Genomic DNA, 12,500 nt, shown 5'->3' with positions numbered 1-12,500 from the left:
TTAAATTCTTTTAAATTCTTTTTTCTTTGTTCATACGAGGAACGGTTACTTGAGCTAAATCTGTTCAGTCTCAAGCAAAGGAGACTGAGGGGGGACATGATCCAGGTATATAAGATTCTAACAGGTTTGGATGCTGTTCAACCAAATAGTTACTTCAGCATTAGTTTAAATACACGAACTCGTGGCCATAGGTGGAAATTAGCGGGAGAACATTTCAAGCTGGATTTAAGGAAGCACTTCTTGACACAGCGTGTAGTCAGAGTATGGAATAGCCTTCCTGATAATGTAGTGCAAGCTGAATCCTTGGGTTCCTTTAAATCAGAGCTAGATAAGATTTTAACGACTCTGAGCTATTAGTTTAGTTCTCCCCAAGCGAGCTTGATGGGCCGAATGGCCTCCTCTCGTTTGTATAGTTCTTATGTTCATTGCAGAATAGAAACCCACAAATGCAGCTCCCTCCACCAGCAACGCCAACCAGCTTAAGCGCTTCTATGCTGAGTTTGATATGGACAATAAAGAAACTGCCACAAAATCCATGCCCCCTGATGACCAGCCCCTTATAATTCCACCACCGTTGTGGGGTCCGTACTACAAAGAGTCAACGCAAGGTAAGCTGCAAAGTGCAGACAAATTTACAACCTACCCTACCAGGGGGTTCATTTGAAGCTGGCACCCGGCGATATTTCGCCGCCTGTGGGTAAGTACATAGCCGGCTACTTTCAGTTGTTGAAAAAAAAAATCTGCCTCTGTTACCAGAATCAAACGATCAGCACTCGGTGCCACAATAAAAGATTTATTTTTCAGAAATTTCCGTGTTCTGTCTAGGCGCAGCCATTAATTCTTATCTTCGTTTTGATTGGCTATTTTTGGCAAGTTTTTATTCTGCGTTTTCTGATTGGCTGATTGAGGCAAGTGGACAAAATGGCGTCTAGAAAGCGAAGCAGCCTTCTTGACCAGTGGCTGCAACCGAGCGCGAAATTGCCCAGGACTGAAGGAACTGAAGGTGAGTTTAATACTTAATAAAGTGAGACCAGCATGGCGTAACACTATACTATTTCATCCCGGTGTCGTCGCTTCGTTTGCTGCATGCATTGCATTGACATACGACTCGACTCGTCGACTTATTCACACAGTACAGATGCACATGGATCAGACCAGCAGCAGACGATCAATATCTTCGTTCGTTTGAGCCAACATCGGCGTAAAATTGGTGAAGAATATGGGGAGATATTGCATGACACTGATTTTGTTTGAAAGCTAAGGCCGACAGCTTATTTACAAAGTGAAATATTCTGACAAAAAAAACGACAGAACGCTGGAGCATCTGAACTCGATGATCTAGTTGTGTCTACTATTACTAGCCATATAATATACAGCGATGACGTCACGATCAGCCGAGCTTGTTTACAAACATTAACACGTGTTCCAAGTTAACCCATTCTGACAGTTTTTATACCATGCGTGAAAATTCAGTCTTTCTTAGTAAATTCAGTCTTTCTTATTTGATTTTCAGATTCATTATTTACCCTGTACTGTGCCTGTGGAATATTTCTAGCCGAGTCTTGACATGAGTGTACCTGGTAGGATTATGGAATTATTTTGATTTAGGAGACCACTGAATTTACTGAATTTAAGAAGCTACATTCAGACAGTTGTAGGTTCCTTTAACATGTCTAATAGGGTGTGAAATAAATAAAGTCATAGACATAATTTCCTTTGTCACGTTAACTTTACTTTTTTAAATGATTGGTTAATGGTTAAAAGTCTTATTTCAGACACTGGTAAGCTGACATCTTGTTGATGAAACCATTACTTGATAATTGAGCACTGCAACTGACCAGTACATCAATCATTAATCAACATAATCTGAGAATGAGATACATTTGGTGTCCTCAGTAACAGACTGCTACTACTACTTAGTACTACTACTGTATGATGAAAAAATAACCCAGAGTTTGTGTCAGTAAAATTTGGTGGAATGAGGCCTCTAAGATGCCTGAAAAAGGGACTATTAATGGGTCTACATTTCAAAATTTCCTCAGAAGGACCCCTACCACCCCCTGAAATTGGTTTACGTCTCATGTCTCAGAGTTTGCATGTCGAGTTTCCCTAAACAATGGTAGCCACCTACTTTCAAGGTGGTAGCCTCCTTCTCCTGAAACTAATGAACCCCCTGCCCTACATAGTGCACTACGTTTACTTTGTACTATGAGTTCTGTCTTTGCACCATATCTGTTTGGCACTATATGTCAGTCATTCCTGTTATTCAGTGATTTTTCTGTCCCCATAGTTTACTTACATTTTCTCTAACATGAGTCACATATTTAAAGCAAATAGCTTATATATTTAGGTCTTTATCACGTAAAGAGATATAATACATATTAAAATATCATTTTGTATATACACACCTTTTTTTGATGTATGCATTAAGGCTGCTATGATTAGTGATAGACTAATCATTAGACTAATAGATTAGACATAGTGGATGACATGTCTTTCTTCAATATCACTATGTAATTATTGGAGTAGTTATTCTCTATAGCCCTGCAGTGACATACAGTTTGTTGTTGTCAAAATTAAACTTAAACACTCAATGTGATTTTATGCAGGAAAATTAATCGTTTAGATTGTTCGACCAATCATTAAAATAACTGATAGATTAATCAGTAGAAAAATAAACGGCTGTAGCCACTTATTTGTGCACGAATCTCCATCATCAGAGGAAGCTGGAAGGGGGCATGTGACCTTTATGGAGTAGAATGAGACAGAAGAGCTGTAAAATAAATGGTTATGCTAACTGCAGTGAGGCTTCTTTCACGCAGATCTGCTCAGACTGTCTAGTCAGACCATGAGAGTCAGTTAATGAAGGAGGTTTGGATTGTCTGCTGAGAACCTGTACAGCCGGTGCTTTGTACTGCTGATGGCCTCTTCTTCACACGTGCTTTGCTGCCACCTGCTGGTTAAAAAAAATCTTATTGCATTGCTTATTGTTAAAAATTGTATAATTGTGATTATTTTGATTTAATAAATATTCTGATTTAATTAATATTTTACAAATATTTCAAACTTAAATGTAAATAGTTGTGGATTTCAGATCAGAGCTCCCCTCAGAGCCCACCAATCAGTGACCATCTTGTAGTATAATGAAAGACATGAAATTAGGACTTTTTTTCTCATCCTGTAACGTCTCTCCTGCATGCCCTGTTGCTGTACCACAGTTCCTCCTGTCATCAGAAGCAGCACCAGCACCTGCCTGCCATCACCTGCCCACTTTGAGACTCAAATCTTAAAATATAGACAGTGTGAATTGGGACCTTGACATTTTGCTCATATCACTTCCTGTGCCGGCACTTGGAGGATGGGCTTCCCCTTTGAGTCTGGTTCCTCCCAAGGTTTCTTCCTTCTAAGGAGTTTTTCCTTGCCACTGGTTTGCTCTCTGGGGGCTTTGGGCAGGGGATAAGGTAAAGTGATTTGAGACAATGTAATGTGAAAATGCATGACAGAAGTAATGTTGAATTGAATTGAAATTAATCACACCAGCTTGTCTCAGCTGACAGCAGCTCTTACTTATCTGATGAGGGGTAAGGGGAGAAAGATATCACATACCTTCTAGTCAACATCAAAATAAATATACATATAATAATGTATTGGAAACTGGTATAATACTCACTAAATGGGACCTATTATGCTTTTCCCTTTCTATTAGTGTGTTTTATGGCTTCAGGTGCATGTAAACAGTCTGTAAATTCTTAAGACGCAAAGTACATAGCAAAGGGAGTAACTTTCACCACAGAAACCACTCTTCTCTCATCTGCCTAAAACACCTCATTGGAATTCCAGCCCTTATTTTCACAACATGATGAGGTCTCTTCATAACACAATCCTTATTGGCTGTCTACCTACAAGGATCTGTCTGCCAACTGCAAGACAGGGGAATGAAGGGTAAGCCGACCAATCAAACCACACGGGACTCATTGGGGGTGGGATTAGACAGAGGGTGAATAGAGATGTGCATTAATGAGAAAATATGTGTTTTTGGAACACTGAAGCATGTAAACTCTATTCTTGTAGAGCCTAAAAATAGAATTATAAATTGAAAGTGAGCATAATAATGCCCCTTTAAGCAACAGTAGGCTGCTGTCTATGGTGCTGAATGCCCGAATTGGAAAATTTTACATAAAATTCCTTTATCTAATGTAACTATAACCCTCTAATTTTGTTGGCAGTGATGCTATGTGAAGTCTACTAGGTTGGTATTGAAAGGCTTACAGTGGGTAATAGGTGATTTAGATGAACCTAGATGAAATTTGACATCCAAAAGGGTTTGGGCACTCAGTTCAACTTTGGACAACAAATCTTCCCAGAAGTTTCTCTCTGTCTCTCTTGATAGTTATTTTCTGTTTCACCTGAATCAAGGAGGAATCAAATGCACAAGCACACTGTAGGATATATAAGATGCAAACCCATTAAAAAGCTTTTTGTTTAAATATTATAAAACATATTTACATACATTAATTAAGTGCTTTGAAACTTCATTTAGAAAAAGCAGGCGATGACCAGCCCAACCAGTAATTCCATCTCTGATTTTTCAGAATCTCTTGTCCCTTGGACAACTTTTGAAGTCATGATATAACTAATTTTTAGCTCTGTCTTCAACTTCATCAGTTAGATGATCATTGTGGAGGGAAATGCAGTGAAGCCATGAAACATGCTAGATTTAAACTTTTCAGGTGTTTCATTGAGACCCATTGCCAATAAGAATTACCAAAATCCCCAGGTAATTTAATTTAATAATTTAAAGTAAAAATTAATTTAATTTAATTATTTAAGATAATAAATTACCTTTGTCTTTTCTATTTATGTGTGCAGTTTCATTATGGGTTATTGCACTTAATTTTGAGTACTCAGTTACAAAGAGAATGGGTCACTCCAGTGTCGATGGGTGTCCCAGAAGGGGGCCCGGAGAGGGAGACGGGGACACACCATCCATGGTTGCTGCTCCGGCCCCGCTGCACACTCCCACCCTCCAAGGCCCTTGGAGCCCTCCAGGTCCTGCTCCTGCCCTGTTCCGCACTCTGCCGCTGGACTACTGCATCTGGGCACTTCACTCTATATTTACATTTATTTAAATTACTTTTTTTTTTGCTTTTTAAAAACTAATCCCTTCCTTATTCCCTTTAGAGATATTTAATATGATTATTAGGATAAAATATACCATGTCAAATTCAGTGTATACGTGTCTACTTGGCTCATAAAAATGATTGACTGAAGTCAGCTTCCAAAAACCATTGGCGCTGTGTGTACAGTGAGTCGTGTCATTTGATTTAGGCTTAAAAAGCTTTTGTTGAAAAAGACATACTTCGCATATACCTATTTTGTGTCAAGTGTGTGTAGATTGTAAAATGAGAGTTAACTGTAAAATCACCATACATCCTGCGAGAATTTTCATTTTAGTTATGACTTCAAAAGTTACCCTGATAAGGAATTCTGTACAATCAGAGATGCAACTGCTGGTTTGAACGTAAAGTTTCAAAGCGCTTAATGTATTCAAGTCTGTTTTATAATGTTTAAACAAATATTTAATGTGTTTGCACCTTATATCTCCTACAATGAGCTTGTGCATTTTATTCCTCTTTGATTGGAGGGTAATGAAAAATAACTAGCAAGAGAGACAGAGAGAATCTTTTGGGAGGCGTTATTGTCCAAAGTTGAACTGATTGTCAGAAGTTCATCTAAATAACCTATTACCCACTGTAATCCTTTCTATACCCACCTCTTTAGACTCCTAAGAGCATCACTGGCAACAATATGAGGGTTACAGTTAAATTAGGTAAAGGAATTTAATGTAAGATTTGCCAATCCAGGTTTTCAGCACCATGGACAGCAACCTAGTGTTGCTTAAAAGGCCATTATTATGCTCATTTTCACTGTTCAAAACTTCTACTAGAATAGATTCACATGCTTCAATGTTCCAAAGACACATATTTACCCCAAACACTGTGTTATTACGCATCACCGTAATACTGACTAGCAATGACAAAATGGCATAAGGATTTACAGACAGACTTTACAGACAGAATTGTGTAGTTTCCCTTAGACAGACAGATACATGGTTTACGGGCTTGAAAGCAGTTAGATCAACAATATCCAATCAGGCGGAAATGCAATAAGCACCAACTAAAGATGCTGCTTCTGATTGGACCAGCTTCAAATTTGTCCCTCCCTGACAATCAATTCTGGCTTTCTTTCGTTGAACATAGTCTTAAGAATAATCATTTTTAGGTGGTTTACTTTTACAAAATTACAAAATTATTGCCGGTTAAACATAAACTTTCTGATAGAGAGATGGTGCAGAGATAAGCAGCATCTCTTCAGATGTTATTTCTTCACAATTTGTTTTGTTAACATATTTAATTCAATAGAAACTGGTGATGTAGAAATGGATGTGTGTTGGATAAATTTTGTTATGTACATGTGCTTGTTTCCTTCCTCTGTTTCTATCTTCACTCCAGATCCCACACATCTCCAGCCCGCTGTTCCTGGGAAAAGCCACCTGCCAATTATCCTTGGAGCAGCAGCCATTCTCAGGATCTCCTACATCACAGATCACCTAATAATCACAGGACCTGTCGACGACTGGAGAAAAGGAGAAACACTGAAGTACAATGGGCATTTTGCAAGCTTTTCATTATAGTAAATTACATTTATCTCTAATGTTTCTGTGTGCATTTTCATTATAGTTAATTGCACTTAGTTGTGATTACTCAGTTACAAAGACAATGGGTCACTCTATAATGGGTGATGGTATGCTTTTAGCTGTGCTTCCACAGGTTGTATCTGACTTAGTGAACAACTAAATTTGTCTCATTCACTTGTGTTTTTGATTGTGTGTATATATGTAATTCTAAAAGTATACCCATACATTGTTGAAGAGGAAATACAGACTCATCCATACGACTGCCAGACAGAGGTGCATGATTCGTCACTCCACATAACACGTTTCCACTGCTCCACAGTCCAGTGGTGGTGTGCTTTACACCACTCCATCCGACTCTTGGCATTGCGTTTGATGATGTGAGGCTTGCTTGAAGCTGCTCAGCCATAGAAGCCTATTCCCTGAATCTCCCAGTGCACAGTGTTTGTGCAGGAGTTAATGCCAGAGAAAGTTTGGAACTATAAAGTTTTGAGTCGACAAAGCATTAGCAATTTTTACACAATATGCACCTTAGCACTTCACACTTAGTTACTTCACATGGCCTGCCACTTTCTGGCTGGGTTTCTGTTCCTAAACACTTTAACTTTGCAATAAAACCACTTACAAGTGACTGTGAAATATATAGTAGGAAAAGAATTTCACAAACTGACTTGTTGCAAAGGTGGTATCCCGTGACAATAGCAGGCTAGAATTCACTGAGCTCTTCAGAACAACCCATTATTTCACAAATGATTGTAAACCAAACTGCATGACTGGGATTTTACACACTTTGGGCAATGGGTCTGAACATTGCACGGTGATGATGAAATCATGCTCAGGCCTGGAACGTTTAGCGCAATGTGTCCGCAGACAAGTGGGGCAGGGGGGGGGGACAATCATGCTCAGACATGGTACAAGGCCAATTGTGAGTACATCCTAACACTGACCATTTGCCAGGCTGAGCCCTACCTGGGAGGGTCCTGGAGCAACTACTGAAAGATGTGGTGCAACTCTACTCACCTCAGCCACCTGACAGACAACCTTAGTGCCTCCAAACCTACAATGAAAGAGCAGCCTGCAAGGGAAGAGCAGGCCATGAAATACAGACACCATCACGAAGGGCTACGGAGCCAGACTCCACTCACTCACAGAGATGGAACTCAGGGGTTCATGACGAACCATTTGCATTATTTGTGATTATAGCATTATTAAGTGTTTCCTCTGTTTATGTTAAAGTTCAGTGGTCAGTTTAACAGATAAACCACACACAGTTCCTCAAAGTGGTCGGATCCCACGCAATTTATTTGACTTGAATATACCTGCATTTAAGCAGGTTATAGGAAATTATAATCACTCTGAAACAGAATATGTTAGGGTTATCTTCTTCTAAAGATACGCTGGAAACCAACCTGTCTCTGAACACAGAACAACACGGACAGCTGCAATGACTTTTTACTTGCTGCAAGGGAAGTCCGGTCCTGACTTCGAGGTGTCAGCCTCTCAGTCGAACTCAGCCAACTTCGAAAGACGAACTCCCCTCGCAGTATCTTTTAATGAGGTACACATACAGGATATGCAAATAACATTCAACATTGTTTATCGCCATGTATGGGGGTGGAAATTTTCAAGCGACAGTTCTTAAGAAGTGTTATTGCTAAATTAAGATCAAGGTGCTGCAGGGTGTTATTTCCAAGCGTCTAGCAAAATGACAATAAAAAAGTACATATTTCTCTAACATAATATCAAAAAGATCTGAAATATTCACAATGAATATGAGTCTAAAAGTTTGGAAAGCACAAAAAAGCCCAGTTATGTTAATTATCTATTTTATTTCAATGGATTAAAAATAACAAATAATAACAAAATAACAAAGGAAATTTAAGTGCATATTTTATTTGTACCATTTGTTTCTGTCAGCGCTACTAATGATTACAGCCTAGAAAAATTCTGTGTTTCTAGGACATTATTCTGTATTTTTGTGACTGGGGACCTGTAGTCTATTCTCCAGCTGGGGTCATAAATTGTAATGGAATAACTATATTTTATTCTTCAAAACAAATATAAAAATAATTATGCAATAAAAATGAAAAATGCTGGAAAACTGTTTGGCTACACATTAACTCACATCAAAGTATATGATGTTTCTGTGATCAGTTATGGCCAATAAGCAACATCTTATGCATGATTTAAAGTGCTCAAAACAGCAAACTGGGATGTCTTGGTGCTGGGTGATACTGGTAATTTAATCAGTCTCAGTTAGCCTCATATCACACCAACTCCCATCAGTCTAAGTGAAGTAGTTCAACAGTGAACATAAATCTACCTGATGGCTGTGGGGCTTCTTTGGATAGTATGCTGCCTTCTGTCTTTTCTGAATGAACACAAAACAGTGATTGGTTTAAGAAAAAGGCATTTATTTGCTTAACACAAACTCCAACAAATGCATGTAAGGTGCAGAGTGCTGCAAGCTGGGTGATCATTGCCATAGTGCCTGGGGTGGGGGCACAGCTGGCAGAGGGTGGCAGTTCTTGATCCTTCTGTTGGCCTGGGGGTACAGACTGTTCTGGAGTCTGGGTGTTGTGGTATTAACACTCCTTTACAGGTTTCATGAGAGTGACGATTAGTTGGGTGAGGTGGGTGAGACTGCTGACAATGCTGCTGGCCCATCTGCAGATTCTCCTGTCACAGATGTCCTGCAGTGAAGGGAGACCTAACCCTGTGATTTTCTGAGCTAACATGATCACCCACTGCAGTGCCTGTCTGTCCTGTCCAGCGCAGCTGCCAAAGCACACAGCTATGCAGCAGATTAATATGCTCTCCACTGTGCACCTGTAGAAGCTGCCTAGGACTGTCAGCAACATGCCAAATTTCTTCAGCCTCCACATAAAGAGTAGGCTTTGGTGAGCTTTCTTAAGCAGCCATACCATGGTCTTTGACCAGTTTAGATCCTAAAACCAGCTGAAAGAAGCAAAACACACAGCCACAGAAACACAAAGTAAATGGCTGAACAAAGCCAAGGGGGAGAGGGAGGGAGCACGCAAGCTGCATAGGAAGCCTCACACTGCATTGCTTGATATGATGAGGGGCAGTCCTGCCCCCTGCTGGTGGGATGGCAACAGCTGTTCAGTGAACATCTGCTTTAATTAAGTTTTGCATCATTTTCATTCCAGTGCTGGAAAAGCTAGGAAACATAAATGGGTGATATGTAGCTTAATTAATTAATGTAAGTTAATTTATGTGCAAAGCTGAATTTTACACCACTGCATAAAGTTAATTAAGAAGTTTAACCTTTTGAATGGCTGGATAGGCCAGCTTTACAAATACCAAATTGAAATTCGATTCAGATGATTTCGGTTCAACTTGCAATATGCAAGGCTCATTTCAGCGGCATAGATATATACATTTTTAAAAGATTTACATCCAGTGCCTTGCTGGAGTCGACAGTCAGATTAAACTCCTCTGCAAGAACCACGTTGAAAAGGTCTGAATTGACTCCTTTACTGGCACCAGTTGAAGGGCAAGACTGAGAAATTAGCATACAATGTATATAAAATGGTAGGCAGCAACAATCAAGGCACCATTAGTGTAAAAAATTTAGCTTGCTAACCACGATATTTAGTATCTTTACAAAAAAGCATTCGTACTAAATAAACAATATTGCAGATACTCAGAAGGCGCTTATTAATAAAAATACACCGTGCAGTTGAAATTACATAATGCAGCGTCGGGGGTACCGATGCAATGCAGAAGCAGAAAGAACCACGGAGACTCGCCGGGCGGAGAGAAAACGCTCTATATTAGTCGCCCTGAAAAGAACCATATCAGACAAGCAAAGCGCATCCAATCAATTACATACACGAAACATAAGGTTGCCAGACACCGAACTGTAAGACGCGTGCACGATGGGAGATTAATTAAATCTATGTTACACACGAGGATGCAACACACAAGCGCAACATTAAGGAAATGTAACCAGTAACATTAACAATAACGACAAAACAAGGGCTACTTACAACTTGCATGCGAGGCATGCTGGGACATGCGCCCAGCCGGCGCTACGATACAAATAATCCCTTCAAAGACTAACAAGCTGTAAAAGACGGACAACTCGAGTCCCTACGTCGTGACTACAACAATTTGAGCTCCTACCCATGACATCATTAAACAAGGACCTATTCGCAGGCGCATTGTTTTGAATTAGACGTCTAAAGAGCAAAGGAATAAACTTTCACAGCTAATATATTTTAATTAATTCAATGTAATACAATGATAACAGAACAATTACTATTAGTAGGGATGTTACCTTCAATCTAAAGAAATACGGGACTTAGGAAATACAAGACACCGGAACACAGAGTGGGACCGGGGGATTCTGATTGGATGCTTAGTTTCAAATGATTCCGATCTCTCTTTTTATGCAAAATAGTAAATAGATGAAAATAAGTGGGAGGTAACGATTAGTAAGGCGACTAGCTGCTGCTACGAAAATTACTTTTACCAGTTACTACAGCTTTTTTGTAAATCTCTAAGCGACCCATGTTTATATTTAGCTAATAATTGCGTGGTCAAAGCAGTGGTAAAATAAACTTACATGTGGACCGCATTTCCGTTTTTATTTGAAAGGGCGGTGAAACGTGTTTGTTTTGCAAGTTTACCCTGTACTTACGTAATCCCGTTTCTCATTGGCTATCGGGTTTAATCGCGATATGACGGGCAGCTGTGTTGACGCAGTTCTAGAACTTCTACGTCACTCTGTCCTCTGGCCACAGAGGGACAGGACGTACAGTAGGTGGGTGGAAGTACTTATAGTTAGGTGCTATTCCATTACTCTGAACTTGGTGCCAGCATCTACAGAGAGCCAGTGAAGAGAGACAAGGTACGGTGTATCATTGGAGCGTTTGGGCTGACTGAATACCAGACTTCTTAGTTTTGAACGGATCGGATGAAGATGGAAAAAGTATGTGAGCTGTGCTGTGGGCTATATCCATGACTGGATCGGGACATTGGACTCAAACAGAAGACATTAGGATCAGCGGGTGAGGTTGGCATGCTGACCATCGAGGGATCGAATGCCGGTAGGTGCTGTTTCATTAAACTAATCATGTTGCAAGCGCCTATATATATGGAGCCAATGAAGACAAACGAAGTTGTATCTTTGGCGTATTTCGTCTGATTGAGTACCAAATGTTCTGCTTTGTCTTAGAAAAGTTCAGTTGGACATGGTGAATGTCTGGGGCTCCGCTGCCGCGTTTTAGTATCTAGTGATTTTACTTTGCAGCTGCAATATCACGGGATCCTTACCGACCCCAACATTGTGTGCATGGACTTGCTGTCCCTATATTTCAGTGGATTCCTCCCATATTTTTATTAATCAAAAAGGAAAGACCTGATAAGAAGAATAATAATATGAAATAAATTAAAATAATTCAAATAAGCTAAGAGAAAAAAAAATAATAAAAAATATAAAGATAAAAAATAAGATGATAAAAAATAAAATCACTCATATATTTGTTGTTGCTGCTGATGTTCTTGCTGCTGCGGATGTTCTTGTTCCTGCGGATGTTCTTGCTGCTGCTGATGTTCTTGCTGCTGTTGATTTTCTTGCTGATGTTCTTTGCTGCTGCTCATGTTCTGTGCTGATGTTATTTGCTGCTGTTGATCTTACTGATGTTATTTGCTGCTGCGGATGTTCTTGCTGCTGTTGATTTTCTTGCTGATGTTCTTTGTTGCTGCTGATGTTCTGTGCTGATGTTATTTGCTGCTGCTGATCTTCTTGCTGATGTTCTTTGTTGCTGCGGATGTTCTG

The 12,500-nt window shown here is 39.7% G+C and overlaps 1 long non-coding RNA gene across 1 annotated transcript; it reads left to right on the top strand.

Annotated features, from left to right (window-relative positions):
* Positions 1–6,672, top strand: LOC125739761 (uncharacterized). Its single transcript, XR_007397294.1, has 3 exons — positions 1–105; positions 432–1,003; positions 6,513–6,672. It is a non-coding gene; the product is annotated as an uncharacterized LOC125739761 (long non-coding RNA).
* Positions 6,673–12,500: the final 5,828 nt, after the last annotated feature.

Source organism: Brienomyrus brachyistius, chromosome 4 (genome assembly GCF_023856365.1).
Source record: "Brienomyrus brachyistius isolate T26 chromosome 4, BBRACH_0.4, whole genome shotgun sequence".
Classification (NCBI taxonomy): Eukaryota; Metazoa; Chordata; class Actinopteri; order Osteoglossiformes; family Mormyridae; genus Brienomyrus; species Brienomyrus brachyistius.
This window is presented reverse-complemented; position numbering and strand designations above follow the sequence as displayed.